Below are 17092 nucleotides of genomic sequence, written 5' to 3' on the forward strand. Positions count from 1 at the left end.
TATCAATGAAAGCCTGTTTGTAAAGCACTGCCTACAGCCTGTTCAGAGTTACTCATTCAATGTTTTTGGTTGCTGTGTGTGTGTGTGTGTGTGTGTGTGTGTGTGTGTGTGTGTGTGTGTGTGTGTGTGTGTGTGTGTGTGTGCCTTGTTGTATTGTTACCTGTACCGTATAACGTGGCTGTGGCTCAGTCTACAATAAATCATCGTCTGATTAGGAATAAACCTGCATCCTCTGTGTGAACTGTCTATAGCTGAATATGCTGCTACGCTGCTTTGACATACAGCATGTTGGTATTTAAGTTTGTTGTCTGTTGTGTGTAAATGTTCTGACACCAGTTAGTGTTGTTGTAAATTAGTGACACCTTCAGGCAGGTTGAGGTACTGTGTTTTCAAGGGTTTTCAAAAGTGCTGTATCCTCCATGTTGTTTTTTAGTTTACACAGCACAGCCAAGCAGCACACATGCAGGCTCCTTGCAGGCCCACAGAGTTTGATTTGATCCTTGGAGTAGATCTGTCTGTGAGTACAGTTACCTATCTTTATAATTTAGTCATATGTTTCAGAAACACTGTTAAGAGGATTTGTTGTTGTTTATGAGAAGAGTTAACTAGCTGCTGAGTTAATAATCTAAACTAATTTCTAGCATAGGCTACATTTTAAGTTAACACATTAATGCAAATTTGGTTGGTCTGTATAAGTTGTACAGGCTAACTGTTACCTCACTTGGAAGCTTGTGAAGAAGAAAATTGTTGTAATATTGTTGCACACATTTCATTGCAGCTGTGTGACGTATTATGTATTCTTGTGTTTGTGATTGCAGTTTTACAATCTCAAGCTTCGGTAAATCACATGAGTCTTGTGTTTGCTATCTGTCTAGCTATGCAGTATGACGCATCTGCGAGGGCAGAATAGTAAAATATTCTAAAACTGGTGTAAAATATCTTTGGCCATTCAGATTAATACAAATACAAGCCATGAATGTTATGCAGCATTTAATTTGACGTCATTATATAAACTTTCTCTCAGCACCCCCAACTCTGACTGACTTCCAGCATCCCCAAATCCAGGACCAGGACAGAATCCCCATCACTTCACCTCAGTCTGAGTTTGAACGATCTGCCACCTTTCCAGCATCCAGCATAAACTTTCCAGAGAGGCTGAGCAGTGTGATACCTCAATATTTAGATCATATCCTCTGGACCCCCTTCTCTGTCAGCCAAGACAGCCCCACAATGTCCAGAAACTTCAGCATCTCAGAGTGTATCTCATCAACTCCTTGTTTTTAACTCCCCCTCAGTGACCTCCATCAGAGACATGGAGACATGTTCTCCTCATGCTCCTTCTGTGAGCACAGAATCTGCAGTGCTTCTGGTCTCCTGATACTGTCTGCTGCTTCAGCTTCCCCTCATCAACAAATGTTCAAAAGCCTAAAACAATACAGTGACATTATCTTGACTTACTCTCCATGTGTTTTGGAAAGAGGAGGTGGATCCATGGTCCTATTGTTCTCTACGGACACACAGCTGGGATCAGGAGATTCTGGTCTCTGCTGTGCAGGATTTCAGGAACAACTTCACCTACTTCCAACGTCTGTGGAGAAGAAAACAGTCTGAAGTCAAAACTCAAACATCACTTTGTTGTTGTTGATAGTGGTGTATGATATTATTTTCTACAGTCTCTCTGTAAGTAATCTATATTATACAACAAATATATATTTTTTAATATATTTGTTGTCATAAATGTTAATATTTTTATCATATTTGTATGTATTTATATTTTTGTATAGATGTGTGGGATTATGTGACTGTTTTTGTGATTATTTCAGACACTGATAATGTGTTTTATCTTGATTATGTATCAAGTCCTGCCATGAATTGTTCATATAATGACGTCAGCATGATGCAACTAATTTGGTGTCTATATAAACTTTACTCTTTGTCATGTTTGCTAATTGCTTTTTACAGTCAAACACATTTTTTGGGAGCTAAGTTTGCTTTACTTTAAAGAATCCATATACAATTTAAATTCTATCAAGAAGTTATTTAAGTTTGGGAAAGGCAATGAGTGCTGGTTAACAGTAAGAATTTATGATCAAACTTCACACTTGTTTTTTGCTTTTGTATATGTATCATTAAACATTAATTTTAAGTCAACTGACAAACATTTCAGGCATTCAGCTTAAAGACCAATCCACATTGAGCCTGATCCTGTGGACAGCCTGTTGCAGGAATTAATAATAATATTAACAACAAATAAAAATAAAACATTAGACTATTTTCAATAATAATTTTCTACCTGTTGTATGATGATAAGTCAGTTATTGACACTCCCTAAAAACTCCCTCTGATTGGTTAAAGGAGTCAGATAACCAACTTCAGACTGACTTCAGCACAGAGAAACACATCTGCAACAATATAAAACATGAAAACATAAAAGTTGTTGATGGATCATCATTAACATTGAAAAGCAACACATTCACACATTACTATATGTCACCATCATCTCTCCTGCTGTTGGAGCAGTTATTGATCCTGAACACAAACTGTTAACAGATCTGATCTGTTATACACACAATAATACACAAGATATTCACACAAACACTTTCAACAACCGAGCGACTCATTAAACTAACAGTGAGAGCAGAGAGGAGTCATTAAACACTGAAAACTGTCAGTTATGACCTTACCATACGGAGAACAATGTCTGCGACATGGCAGTGAAGAAAACGAAAGTAAAATAGTTCAAACACCCAAACAAAGAGGAAGGAAGGAGGAGGGGGTCACAATAATGTGACTTCCTGTAGCAGGTGCAGTCCAGATGCAGCTGTCTGCTTCATGTTCACATGTTGAATGTATTTTGTCCAGAGAGTGGAGTCATGTCTGTTATGTGTTGAAGAAAATTCACTCGAATCCTTGTTCAAAATTTGCTGTGGTGGAAGTGGTTTAATAGCATTCCGGAAATGCGGTGAGCTTACTGACACAGAGCTGGTCTGATACAGTAGACTGACCCAGAGCAGAAGAAATGGAAAGACTTTATACAGTAAGGATCAAAGCACAAATGGTGAACAAAAGATACAGTAAGGATCAAAGTAGTGACCAACAAATGGTGAACCAAAGATAGGAGGGGAGGGCATTTACATATCCAGGGGCAAGTCGGGAGGGGTCAAATCAGCAGGGGTCAGGAGGTGGAAAGGACACAAGTGGCATATGTTTGATCAAAGAGTTGTCTCAGACGTCACTTGATTATTAAGTCTCCAAACCAAATGTGTGTTCTCCTTTAATTATTAAGTCAGCTCGCAAAAGGGTATTCTTCTTCAATTGAAGCAAACTTTGAACAAGGACTTGAGTGAATTTTCTTCAGCAAATGGTGCTGTGACCCGGATGGCAAGAGACCTTCAACGGAGACTCCTTTCCCAGACCAAAAACACGCCAGTGACCAAATCCAAATTTCAGAGGTAAGGTCCTTTTGAAAATCTAATTACTGTTGCTGTGTATTGTTGGAGGTCTGTGGAATTGGAGTCCCAGAGAAGGGTGACGCCATCCTGATTTCAAGTAAGTTTGCTGTGTGGTTGTGTATGGGGGTTAATGAGAAGGTTTCTCTGTAAGATGTTTCTGTAGATGTTTAGGAACGCTTGTAGTTTCATAACCTAGGAATCTTGACTTTGTTGTGAGGTTACTTGCTTCTTCCTTGCCTTAGAATCTGACTCGCTCTTCTAAGGTTTTATATCTCCAGTAACATTCAGTTACAGATAAAATGGCCATTGTGAAATAGATCCTAGAGAGGATAGGGCCGAGGGTTGGTCCACAGTGTTTGGGAAACACTGAGAAATAGTCCAGTAGGGGACTAGTGAAGTCCAGTTGGGACTAGTGAGTGATAGGCCTATACAGGTTCCAGTAGAAAGAAGTAGGGTGATTTGTTCTCCCAGGGTTGACTAGTTCTCCCAATACTCAGGTCAGACATAGTTCATTTGTAGGGATCTGATTTACTCTTCTTACACAAAGGAAAATGACTTGTATCTTCTGAGTAGAATGTTGATTGGAAGGATTTGAAAGTGGATTGTGGGCGAAAGTAAGTGTAAATGGTTCTTTGAAGGGATTTTACAGAAAGACAGTGGGAAGTTAGTTTAGCAGAGAGTTGCTGAAAGTGTTGACTGGTCCTGTTAAATTCATGTATGGTAAATGGTACCAAGAGCTTAAAATTTGTTGCAACATAAAAATAAAAAAATAGGAAAATGTGATAAACAACAAAAAAAGAAATTTGAAGTACGGGAAATAAATGTTGAAGAAAAACATTTACAACAAATAAGAGAAAATAAATGTTGAAGGAACAACATTTACAACAAATAAAGAGAAAAATGTGGTAAAGAAAGAAATTAGCTACAAATGTAAAATCCTACGCAACTAAGAGTCTAGAAAGAAATAACACAACGCAGAGTTTAAACTAGTGCAACTAGTGTAGCGACTAGAAAGAAATAATACAACTCAGAGCATAAAACAATGCAGAATAACTAGAGCAACAACTAGAACCAAATGACCAACACAAAATCTAAAACAAAATAACATTTAAAAAAATTGGATAAGTCTTCCGGAAGCACCAAAACAAATATGAATGATTAAATCAAAAGATTTAATCTCATATTGCAAGGTTTTTTGTTGATGTTTGTCACTTCACGTGTGTCTTTGTCTGTAACTGTTGAGGAACGCGTTTTATGTTTTCTTTTCCCTTTCGAAATCTTAGAAAATGACTGTTGTAGGAATTATATGGTGATCTGAGACTAAACAAAATTGTTTGTAGATAAAATTATAACAGTTTTTTCTAAGTATCTCACTACACAGGCGGAGCAGAGAAAATGGCAGAGAATCCCTGTAGGACTTCACAATTTGGACAAAGCTGACCTCCTGGAAAAGAGGCATTGAGAATTCCTTCATTTGGGGTGAGAAATTGCTCATTTGCAGCAACCCAATCCACATCAACCCTGTCTATGGCACCTCCAGCAGAAGACCTGTATCTGAAGGTCCTTTCACTGAAAACGTGAAGTTTCACGACTTCACACTCCTTTCTTCTGTCAGACACCACACCTGTAAATCTATTAGGGCAAGATTTGTGATGTAAACTAAACTGCACCATCTATTACGCACCAGATGGCATCTTTTTAGACTAACCAACATAACATAATAGCTGTGCTTGCAGCCCTGATAGATCAAAATCAACCCATTTGTGAAGAGAAAGGGAAAGTCTATGATAGAGTAGTGTCCAGTGTAACCCCATCAGTATGAGCCTCTTCCTCTAATGATGTTAGTTTGATTAAAACTGCCGAGCCAGTACAAATATTGCTAAAACAGAATGTCTCCCTGCCAAGGACTTCACAGTATTCTCTCTCCCAAGAAAAGAGAAAAGACATTTGTCCTGTAGTTCAATCGCTGCTAAACCACGAGATAATAGTACCATGCAACAGCCCATACAACATTCACTCACTAAAACCAGAATAAATAGATTTAATAGAATAGAATAGATTTATATAGGATCTACGAGCTATCATTGAAGTAGTGCTTCTCCATTTCCCTCTAGTTCCAAATCCAACTACTGTATTGTCTTTAATACCTGCCAACTCAAGTCACTATACTGTACCTGACTTCTGTAGTGCATTCTTTTCTGTTCCCTTACATACAGACAGCCAGTATCTGTTTGCATTTACCTTTGACGGACAACAATATACATTCATCAGACTACCTCAAGGGTACGCTGAGTCACCTACAATTCTTTCCATGAGGTTCAACTCTGAGACAATATGTAGATGATCTACTTTTAGCCTTTCCCTCTGCCTCTACTTGTGAGATTCACACTGTTGTCCTTCTCAAAGATTTGGCTGAAAAGGGTCACAAAACCTCACAAAAGAAAACTCAGTTGTCAAGATGTGGTCCAGTATCTGGGATACACATTACAATGTTCTACAAGGAACCTTATTTCTTCCAGAGTAAAAGCCATATTAGAAGTGTCCAAACCCACAAAAATGTCACAGATGGAGACATATTTAGGAATGACGGGTTAATGTAGACAATGGCCTCTGGATTATGCATCTCTTGAAGCACCACTCCAAGACATCCAAAACCTTCAGCCGGTACTCAGTCTCTTACCTGGTCACAACAAGCCGATGAGTCATTTAACAAGTTGAGGCCGACATTGCTGTCAGCTTCTGCACTAGGACCTCCTGACTAGAACTAATCTTTCATATTCTTTGTACAAGAGAAATGTGGATTTGTGTAATGTCCTTACCCAGGGCTATAACTCTTCTTGCAGACATGTTTCCTTCAGACTAGATCCTGTAGAGAGAGGACCTCCCTTTTTCTGAAGCTATAGCTGCAAGTGCATTTGCAATTAACAGATCTGCTGATGTTGTTTCATGTTCATCTAAACTTTGTCCTGACCCTTCAGAAATTCCTCTGACTCAAACTCTGATCTTGTTCTCTCTACTGACAACTCTGCTTATATAAACATGGAGTGCCATACGCAGGGTATGCAATTTGTGATAATTTTTCAATTACTGAAAGCGCCGCCCTGCCACCCTCAAGCTCCGCCCAAGTAGCTGAGTTGTATGCACTGATGAGAGCCTGCTACCTGGCCAAAGGTAAAACTGTTACCATTTACACCGACTCCAGGTATGCTTTTGGATGTTTACATGACTTTGGCATGTTATGGGCAAATCGAGGATTCATTACATCCTTGGGGACCCCCGTTAAACATGGCAAATTAATCGGTGAACTGTTAGATGCATGTCAACTACCTTCATCTATTGCAGTTGTTAAGTGTGAAGCCCACACCAAATCCAATGATCCTGTTTCAAAAGGCAATGCTTTGGCTGACCATGCGGCCAAAACAGCTGCCAAAATTGGCAATCCTGTCCATGTAAAGCTCTGTCCTTCCATACCTGCTAACAACCTCTTCATCTCTTAATGATGTGGCCCTCTTACAGGAGACTGCTGATGTGAAGGAGCATAGGTTGTGGTTTTCCCATGGATGTAAATATGGAAATAACTTGTGGGTCCACAATAACAGCCGCATTGTGGCACCTATGTCCCTGTACCCATGGCTTGCACGCATGTCACATGGCTTGTCGCATGTAAGTAAAGGAGGAATGTGTCTGACAATGTTGAAAGACTGGTATGCTCCAGGATTTACATCCTATGCCCAAAAGTACTGTGAACAATGCTTGATCTGTCAACAGCACAACCCCGGGAAAACAGTACAAACAACAATGTCGACGCATCCTCCCCCACAGGGACCTTTTGAAGCTCTACAGCTAGATTTTATTCATATGCCGAAGTGTGATGGATATGACAATGTTCTTGTATGTATAGATATGTTTTCAAACTGGCCTGAAACCTGGCCTTGCAAAAAGGCTGACTCTGCTTCTGTAGTGAAATGCCTGCTGAAAGACATTGTTCCAAGATTCAGCATCCCACAGAGCATCAACTCAGACAGAGGAACTCATTTCACTGGACAAATAATGACTGAACTCTGTAACTCACTGGGGATTAAACAAAGATTACATTGTCCATACCATCCACATTCTACAGGGCTAGTTGAACGTCAAAATGGTGTTCTGAAAAACAAACTAGCCAAACTGTGTACCGAAACAGGCCTGAAATGGACAACACTATTGCCGTTGGCCCTAATGTCAATGAGGTCCACACCCATCACGAAACACAAACTTACACCTCATGAGATTATTACAGGTAGACCAATGACTGTACCAAGTAATTCAATACTATGCATGAAGAAGATGGATCTTCATGCTATGGATGAATCAATGATATCATTCTGCTCTGGTCTAACCTCTGCTGTTCAGTCAATTCCCAGGCAAGTAAAAGCTGTCCAGTCTCCTCCTAGTGACCAGCCGTGCCATAACATCCAACCAGGGGACTGGGTCTGCATCAGAGAGTTCCGACGCAAAAACGCCCTGAAACCCTGCTGGTCCAAACCACAACACGTCCTGCTTACCACCAACACAGCAATCAAGTGTGAGGGTCGTCCCACGTGGGTCCACGCATCCCACTGTAAGAAGACACCTCCTCCACCATGCACCTGAAAACGGCAGGATCCATCTTCATCCTGTGGACCTTCTTCTTCATCACCTGTGGATCCGTAGAGGGGTGGCTGCAGCTCTGGGAAAAAACTCCTCCCCCGAAGGACAACACAGGGCCCAGAGCCCCAGAAGAAGAGGTACAGCACCCGCAGCTGTCGGAGGAGAAGAGGAGCACTGCAGGGCCCAGAGCCCCAGAAGAAGAGGTACAGCACCCGCAGCCGCCGGAAAAGAAGAGGAGCAACGCAGGGCCCGGAGCCCCAGAAGAAGATGTACAACACCCACCGAGGGGCATGACAGGCACCAGAGACCCAGGAAAAGATACACGACAAACCCCAACACACTCACATCCATCAAAGGAGCAGATCAGAGAATCCTAGAAACATCACAAATGAGACCTCTTGATACAACAAGACGGGAACACACCCAATATATGTGAACCACAGCCCTTAACAAACACATATCTCCAACTGGCAAAAATGGTAGCTGATAAGAACTGTTATGTATGTGGATTCATCCCACACAGCATAACAAACGGACTCCCATTGATGGCCTTGCCCATCACTTCCTGTGACACCTGCCACATAATACACTTTAAGTCAACCTACGAACATTGTGCCTGTCCCAACCCACCTCAAATCAGACAATTATACTGCACCCAGCTATATACCAACTATCATTCTTGCAACACTCCTGACCCTCTCACCCTCACAATGGTTCCAAAGACATTAAAATGTGTTGAAGGTAAAGGAACCATTCACTTAGGAACATCCAAATGTGACACAATTTACACCTCAACAGAAAAACTCACTGATAGGACAAAAAGGAATGAGCTTCTAAAACAACAGCCATCATCAGAGCCTACTGATGATTATGATCACCTGGCTACAATGGTCGGACATAGTTCTATACCACTACCAAAGGGTGTATATTGTATTTGTGGCATGAAACTTTATGAATTTTTACCCATTGGATGGTCTGGAAGATGTGGCCTGGGTCATGTGATACCAGCCATGAGAGTCCTTACCGTGCCACCTGAAGCACACATTGTTAAAAGAGACTTATACACACACACACAAACACCATGGACAAGATTTTTCAGTGCTCTCATTCCAAGTTACGGAGCCATGGCAGCTTTGGATAAAATAAGAGACCTTTCTCATGCAGTTGAAGATCTGGCAAACACTACCGCAAAAGGCATGTCCATGCTCTCACAAGAAATGACTACTGTAAGAATAATGACTTTACAAAATCGTGCTGCACTGGATTATTTACTGGCCTCTCAAGGAGGAACCTGTGCAGTAATTGGAGCTGAATGTTGTACTATCATACCTGACCACAATGCCACCATACAAGAAATAACTAACCATTTGAATAATATTGCCAAAACATTACATAACCCTGTCACCACTGGTCTGTTTGATTGGTTTAAACAGAAATTATGAGCATTAGGTTATGTAATCTTTGAATTTGCCTTGCTTGGATTTGGAATCTTGACTGTTATAAGCCTTTTGATCACCTGTCTTAAATCCATTTGTAACTCATTTATCACTAAAACAACCACTAAAATCATGTACACCACTGCAACTCCACCAACGGAGTTGGAAAATTCAGATTTTTTTGTTTTAAATTGAAATAAATTTAGACTGAGTAGTCTATAGCTACATTAAAAAAAAGTGTGGATTGAAGAAGAATACCCTTTTGGGAGCTGACTTAATAATTAAAGGAGAACACACATTTGGTTTGGAGACTTGATAATCAAGTGACGTCTGAGACAACTCTTTGATCAAACATATGCCACTTGTGTCCTTTCCACCTCCTGACCCCTGCTGATTTGACCCCTCCTGACTTGCCCCTGGATATGTAAATGCCCTCCCCTCCTATCTTTGGTTCACCATTTGTTGGTCACTACTTTGATCCTTACTGTATCTTTTGTTCACCATTTGTGCTTTGATCCTTACTGTATAAAGTCTTTCCATTTCTTCTGCTCTGGGTCAGTCTACTGTATCAGACCAGCTCTGTGTCAGTAAGCTCACCGCATTTCCGGAATGCTATTAAACCACTTCCACCACAGCAAACTTTGAACAAGGACTTGAGTGAATTTTCTTCAACATATGTTATCATTGTTTCATTATGATGCCTAAATGTTTTCTGTTTTTGTCTTAATGTCACATGTTGTAAGATTGATCCAATAAAGAGTTTAAAAAAAGATACAGCTGTCTGCTGTAAAACTAATAACTTTCAACTGAAATGATGTAAATCCACCTGCAGTTCAGCGGGCTACTTAAAACACTAATCAATCAATAATTATCTCATAATTGACTGTTTCATGGTGTGATTGGCTGCAATGATTCAGCTCCTTCATGTAAATACAATTAAATCTTAAAATCACAGAGTTGGCTGTTTCTCTGTTGTTCAGGTGTTTCTCTGTGGACAGAGGTCTCTATGAAAACTACCTGGAATCACTGTGAGTCCTTTTACACTAAAACAGTGTTGTAAGAATGAGACGTCTCAGTGTAGACGTAGAGACATCAAACTCATCAGAGGTTAGGGCTGCACAACACGGTAAAAAAAATCATTTTACGATTATTTTGCAATTGCAATAATATTTGCAGTTTTAGTGGAGTGATCATCTTTGCATCATCATTTTTATTTTAAGTGGAAAAAAATAGTGAAATGAGGATGATGTGATTTTTGCAGGAGTCCAAACCATCAAGTTCTTTTATGTCTTATGATTTGTAGACCAATAATACCTCATTTATAAAGATATACTGTCACATTTAACCTTTAACAAAAAACTGCAGCTGCTATGATTTGGATATTTTACTTATCCATATTGTGATATCAATAACATTTTGATTAACTGTGCAGCCCTGGGTGCATACTTCAAGTCAAGTCAACTTTATTGTCAGTTCTACCATATTTACAGGACATGTAGACACTGCTGACATATACAAGCACTAAAACACAACAACAAGGGTTTTAAATACTAGGATAAAACATAAATACTCTCTGTGTCTCCGTGTCATAACAAACCTGAAACACACTCAGCTCACATCCTGCTGCTGCATGTTGATCTGATCACAACAAAATGGCTTCCTGTAACTCCTCTCTGACACTCTGACACTGATGGAGGGAACAAGTTATTCAAGTAGTCTAATAATATTTAAAAGATGCTTTCACCATTTTATTCTCATAACTGGACTATCAGAAGATTATGTATTTATATATCATGTATGGATGGTTTTGCATGTTAACAGTTTATGATTTGTGTGTTTTTGCACAATTTTAACTTTAACCATTAAAATATCTCCAAAATGATTCCAACTCTGAACTGTAAAAGATGTTTCACAGAGGAGGTGTATTCATGTCTTTTAAGTGTATTTTACTGAAGTATTTTTAAAAAGTGAACGGACTTTATGAAACACATGACCAACTTCAGACTGACTTCAGCACAGATGGAACATGAACAGATCAGAGTTTCTGAAGTGTCATAAATGTTTTAACATTTCTGGTTCTTATATTCACATGAAACTAACGGTGACAGCAAAGAGGAGGAGGTCTGAAACACTGAAAGTAAGAAAGACTACGCAGAAATACCTCTGAAACAACTTTAACCAAGAAATAACCACAGAAGGTCTAAGAGGGAGGAGACCAGAAGGTTTCATTATTAAAATATATTCAGCATGAAATGGGACTGTTTATGTAGAAAAGATTTTCTTTTTAATATGTTCAGATACACATTGTTCACAAGACATCTATGTATCTAATATTACATTTGTAGATGTAAAGGATAATCTAAGATTTAATTTTATTTTTCTTCAGTCTGTCTATGAGTTAGGAAAAAAAATTACAAAAAGGAAACTGGATATTGTTGCTATAGATGCTACAGGTCAGGTTTTAGAGACTCATGAGTTACAAGTAAATAAAATCATCAGCTCCTTAAAAAGCTCCAAAAGTGGAGATGCTTTCCAATTTGACACCATGTTTGTTAAATCACACAAAGATATTTTAACTCCCCCTATTGCTCATTTAATGAACTTGTCTTTTAAACACAGCTCCTTTCCTGATGACTGGAAATGTGCCGTTGTCACGTCTATTTTTAAATCTGGAGACCTTGAAGCCAGTAAATACAGACCAATAAGTATACTGCCAGTACTCTCAAAGGTTGCTGAGAAAGTTGTCATTAAACAACTGACAACATTTCTTAAAACAAGCAATTTTGGTCTGCATTGTGTGCAGTTTGGCTTTAGAGCAAATCATTCCACTGAAACTGCTACCTTGCACTTAATAGAGCAAATTAAATCAAGACTTGACAAAAGAGGAGTAGTTGGTGCTGTATTTTTAGTTCTGCGTAAAGCATTCAACACAGTCAATCGTGATGTTTTAATATTAAAACTCTCTAAATTTAACTTCTCATCTAGAGCACCGGCATGGATGTCTTCATATTTATCTAATAGGAGACAATGTGTTAAAGTTGGTGACACACTGTCCAGTAACATGAAGTGCACAATGGGTGTTCCACAAGGGTCAGTGTTAGGTCCCCTATTATTTAGCCTATATATTAATGATCTCCCTCAACAGTGTCATGATGCAGAACTACAAATGTATGCAGATGACACCGTTGTGTACACACATGCAAAAACAGCTGAGTTAGCTGCTGCTAAGCTAACAATTGCATTGGAAAGGATCACACATTGGCTTGATCAATCATGTCTGAGTCTAAATGTAAACAAGACAAAGGGTATGTTTTTCTCTAAGACTATGGTACAACCTCCTAACGCTGATATTCTCATCAAAGGTGAAAAAATTGACATAGTTACTGATTTTAAATATCAGTAACAGCCATAAAACCTCTTGAGTCCTTATACAAACAAACTCTAAAAACTCTGGACAAAAAGCCAATGCATTTCCATCACTGTAGGGTTCTGGAGAAATACAATTTACTGAGCTTTGACAATTTTAGATTATTCTCAAATTTGTGCCTAGTTTATAAAATGTTAAATGGTTTGTGCTCCACTATGTGACTTTGTGTTCACTCGCTCAGTAAGTTCTATTAGATCCTTCAGAATATCCTCTATACATGACTGAACCATTTCATCACACTGCATTTGCACAGTCAGCTTTCTCTGTGAAAGCCACAACTCAGTGGAACGTCCTACCTGATGATATGAAGAACTGCAGTTCAATCAATACATTCAAGGCCAAATTAAAAAATCTACTAAAAACCAATCAGCTGTGTGACCACTGAGTCTAAACTCCATCTATGGTCTTCTAATTAGTGCAGGTAGTCTTGCTTTTAATTTGACAAGTTCACATTATTAATTTCTGATTTCTGACATTGTGGGTGTATGTGATGTGCTGTTGTGTGTAGCTTTGTATTTTGTATTTTGTGTTCTGTGTGTTTTTTTGCTTTGTACTGTTTGTTCTTGTGCTGATGTATGTTTTGATTGTGGGGGACTAAAGATGTAAATTAGCTTTGAGCTAACTCCAGTGCATCTTTAATGTTTAAAACTGCACACTGTCCCAATCAATAAATCAAATCAAACAAGTTGATTTAATATATTATAATATAATATTGTAAATTTGTAATGGTGCAATAGGTTAGGGTTATTTGTAGGATGGGATTTTGTCACAATATATCAAACTGTATTTCAATGCAGCACTGCTTCCTGCTCTGTTAAAACAGGAAGAACTGTGTAAAACAAGAAGTTACTGTTAAAAATAAAAACCACAGCAGAGGGTGTAGGTTTGGTTTCAGCAGCACAATGAATTCTGGTATTCAGACAAAAAACAAACTATAAAACTATCAAATGTTATTTATTTACACACATTTAGATTACATTATAATTAAATATATCTTTGTGCCACAAGTCTTACAAAATGATTATAAATGTGTCCTTCCTGTAAATATCTGTATTGTTAACACTGAAAATCATATTTAGTTTGACTGCTGGAGACCTGAGACTGAGATAACACTGTGTTTACATCTCTGACCACAAATCACTGAATAAAATAAGACAAAACATTCAAGATGTAGTTTTAGTTTAGTTCTTCTGCTTAACTCTCTGTCTCCTGATGTCAGTAGTGGAATAACTCAGATATTTTACTTCAGCAAAAGTACCAATACATCAATGTAAGAACACTCCTTTATATCAGATGACAGCAGTACATCTGGGTACTTTGGTAAAAGCAGCTTCTCTAATTTGACTGCTGGTAAATTCAAACTCTGAGGTCTTTGCCAATTTAAAAGCATAAAATAAGAACACTGTATTATTTTTTAGCCATTAGGAGGCTAAATACTGTGGCCAGTCTGGCAAACAATCATGTTACATCAGAAAAAATAAAGAAACAGGGGTTGATGAGTGTCCTTTCTTTTTATGTCAGCAAGCACATGTTTAATGATCATGTGGCTGTCAATCAGTCTGATTGATGACTATGGCACATCTGGTTTTCTATATTTTACAACAATTTTTTTTTTAAATTTTTTAATATTTTTGTTGTCGTAAATGTTAATATTTTTATCATATTTGTATGTATTTATATTTTTGTATATATGTGTGGGATTATGTGACTGTTTTTGTGATTATTTCAGACACTGATAATGTGTTTTATCTTGATTATGTATCAAGTCCTGCCATGAATTGTTCATATAATGATGTCAGCATGATGCAACTAATTTGGTCTCTATATAAACTTTACTCTTTGTCATGTTTGATAATTGCTTTTTACAGTCAAACACAATTTTTGGGAGCTAAGTTTGTTTTACTTTAAAGAATCCATATACAATTTAAATTCTATCAAGAAGTTATTTAAGTTTGGGAAAGGTAATGAGTGCTGGTTAACAGTAAGAATTTATGATTAAACTTCACACTTGTTTTTTGCTTTTGTATAAGCATCATTAAACATTAATTTTAAGTCAACTGACAAAAATTTCAGTCATTCAGCTTAAAGACCAATCCACATTGAGCCTGATCCTGTGGATAGTCTGTTGCAGGAATTAATAATAATATTAACAACAAATAGAAACATTAGACTATTTTCAATAATAATTTCCTACCTGTTGTATGATGACAAGTCAGTTATTGACACTCCCTAAAAACTCCCTCTGATTGGTTAAAGGAGTCAGATAACCAACTTCAGACTGACTTCAGCACAGAGAAACACATCTGCAACAATATAAAACATGAAAACATAAAAGTTGTTGATGGATCATCATTAACATTGAAAAGCAACACATTCACACATTACTATATGTCACTATCATCTCTCCTGCTGTTGGAGCAGTTATTGATCCTGAACACAAACTGTTAACAGATCTGATCTGAAGACAAACACAAGATATTCACACAAACACTTTCAACAACCGAGCGACTCATTAAACTAACAGTGAGAGCAGAGAGGAGTCATTAAACACTGAAAACTGTCAGTTATGACCTTACCATACGGAGAACAATGTCTGCGACATGGCGGTGAAGAAAACGAAAGTAAAATAGTTCAAACACCCAAACAGAGAGGAAGAGGGGGGGAGTCACAAACACACTCAGCTCACATCCTGCTGCTGCATGTTGATCTGATCAGATCACAACAAAATGGCTTCCTGTAATCCTCTCTGACACTCTGTCACTGATGGAGTGAAAGTTATTCAAGTGGTCTAATATTTAAGAGATACTTTCACCATTTTTATTCTTATAACAGGATTGTCAGAAGATTATGTTTTTATATATCATGTATGGATGGTTTTGCATGTTAACAGTCTATGATTTATGTGTTTTTGTTTTGATTTTTAACTTTAACCATTAAAATATCCCCAAAATGATTCCAACTCTGAACTGTAAAAGAAGTTTCACAGAGGAGGTGTATTCATGTCTTTTAAGTGTATTTTACTGAAGTATTTTTAAAAAGTGAACAGACTTTATGAAACGCACAACCAACTTCAGACTGACTTCGGCAAAGATGGAACATGAACAGATCAATGTTTTTGAAGCGTCATAAATGTTTTAACTTCTCTGCTTCTTACATTCATGTGGCAGGTGTAAAAAGTGGAGTTGCACCAGTTATTGAGGTTTGGCAGATATAAAGCTACCTGAAGGAGGAACAGAGGGGTTTTTTGGCATTCAGGGAAGGCGAGACTGCAGGAATGACTGACCTGCTTCCCTGCTGGGTTGAAGGCGGCTGGTAGTCGGTACGGAAATAAATCGACGTACCAGAGCATCAGTGGTCTATTAGCTGCTCCTGCCGTGGGATTATTTGTATCATTTGTCTGTTTGTTTTATTGAGGTTTTCTTTTCTGTCTAGTCCGCCCTGGTAAGTGAGCTGGTAGCGGGCAAAAAGATACAGGTATTGCCCTTGGAGCGGACTAGTTTTCTTTTTTTCTTATTTTTGTTTGTTTGTTTTAATATCAGTCTGCCTGCTGTCCCACCATTAATCCCAGTCAGCCAGTCAGGGCAGGTTTAAGGTGAGCTGTGGTTGTTAGTCGGTTGCAGTGAAGATAGTCACGTGTGCCAGTTTGGAGTGTGTTAACTCACCTGGTGTGTAGGACTTATTGACTGCAGTGTGCACTGGTGTGTCTTAGTCAAATTCAGCCCCTGCCCTGTTAGTGATAGCTGGGAAATTAACTGAGAGGAAGTTCAGGTGGCTGAATGTAATAAATCTCAATCTGATCGTCTGCAATAAAAATACTTACTTTACTTCTTTTATTGTCATTTCTTATGCTAGTGACTTGCAGTGAGTGTTACATTCATATGAAACTAACAGTGACAGCAAAGAGGAGGAGGTCTGAAACACTGAAACAGTCGGAGAAAGATGACAGAGAACATCCTCTGAGTCATAAATCACAGGAAACCACTTTAACCAGGAAGTAACCACAGAAGGTCAGAGAGGGAAGAGAGCCCAGAGGGTTTCAAAAATGGCTGATTAATGAAGTTTATAGACTTATAAACAAAGTTCGGGAACCAAAGACCACGCCTTGTACGCATCCCATTTCCGCACCACAGGGTATTTAGACACACCAC

The 17092-nt window shown here is 38.5% G+C and overlaps 1 protein-coding gene and 1 long non-coding RNA gene across 2 annotated transcripts in view; both read right to left on the reverse strand.

Annotated features, from left to right (window-relative positions):
- LOC137170626 (uncharacterized) overlaps positions 1-17092 on the reverse strand; it is a 303513-nt gene that overhangs the window by 107616 nt on the left and 178805 nt on the right. The window lies entirely within an intron of this gene.
- On the reverse strand, positions 13448-15624 carry LOC137170648 (uncharacterized). The gene is made up of 3 exons (XR_010924645.1): positions 15521-15624; positions 15139-15247; positions 13448-13773 (listed from the first exon to the last, which is right to left on the reverse strand). It is a non-coding gene; the product is annotated as an uncharacterized lncRNA (long non-coding RNA).

Source organism: Thunnus thynnus, chromosome 19 (genome assembly GCF_963924715.1).
Source record: "Thunnus thynnus chromosome 19, fThuThy2.1, whole genome shotgun sequence".
In the NCBI taxonomy this organism is placed as follows: Eukaryota; Metazoa; Chordata; class Actinopteri; order Scombriformes; family Scombridae; genus Thunnus; species Thunnus thynnus.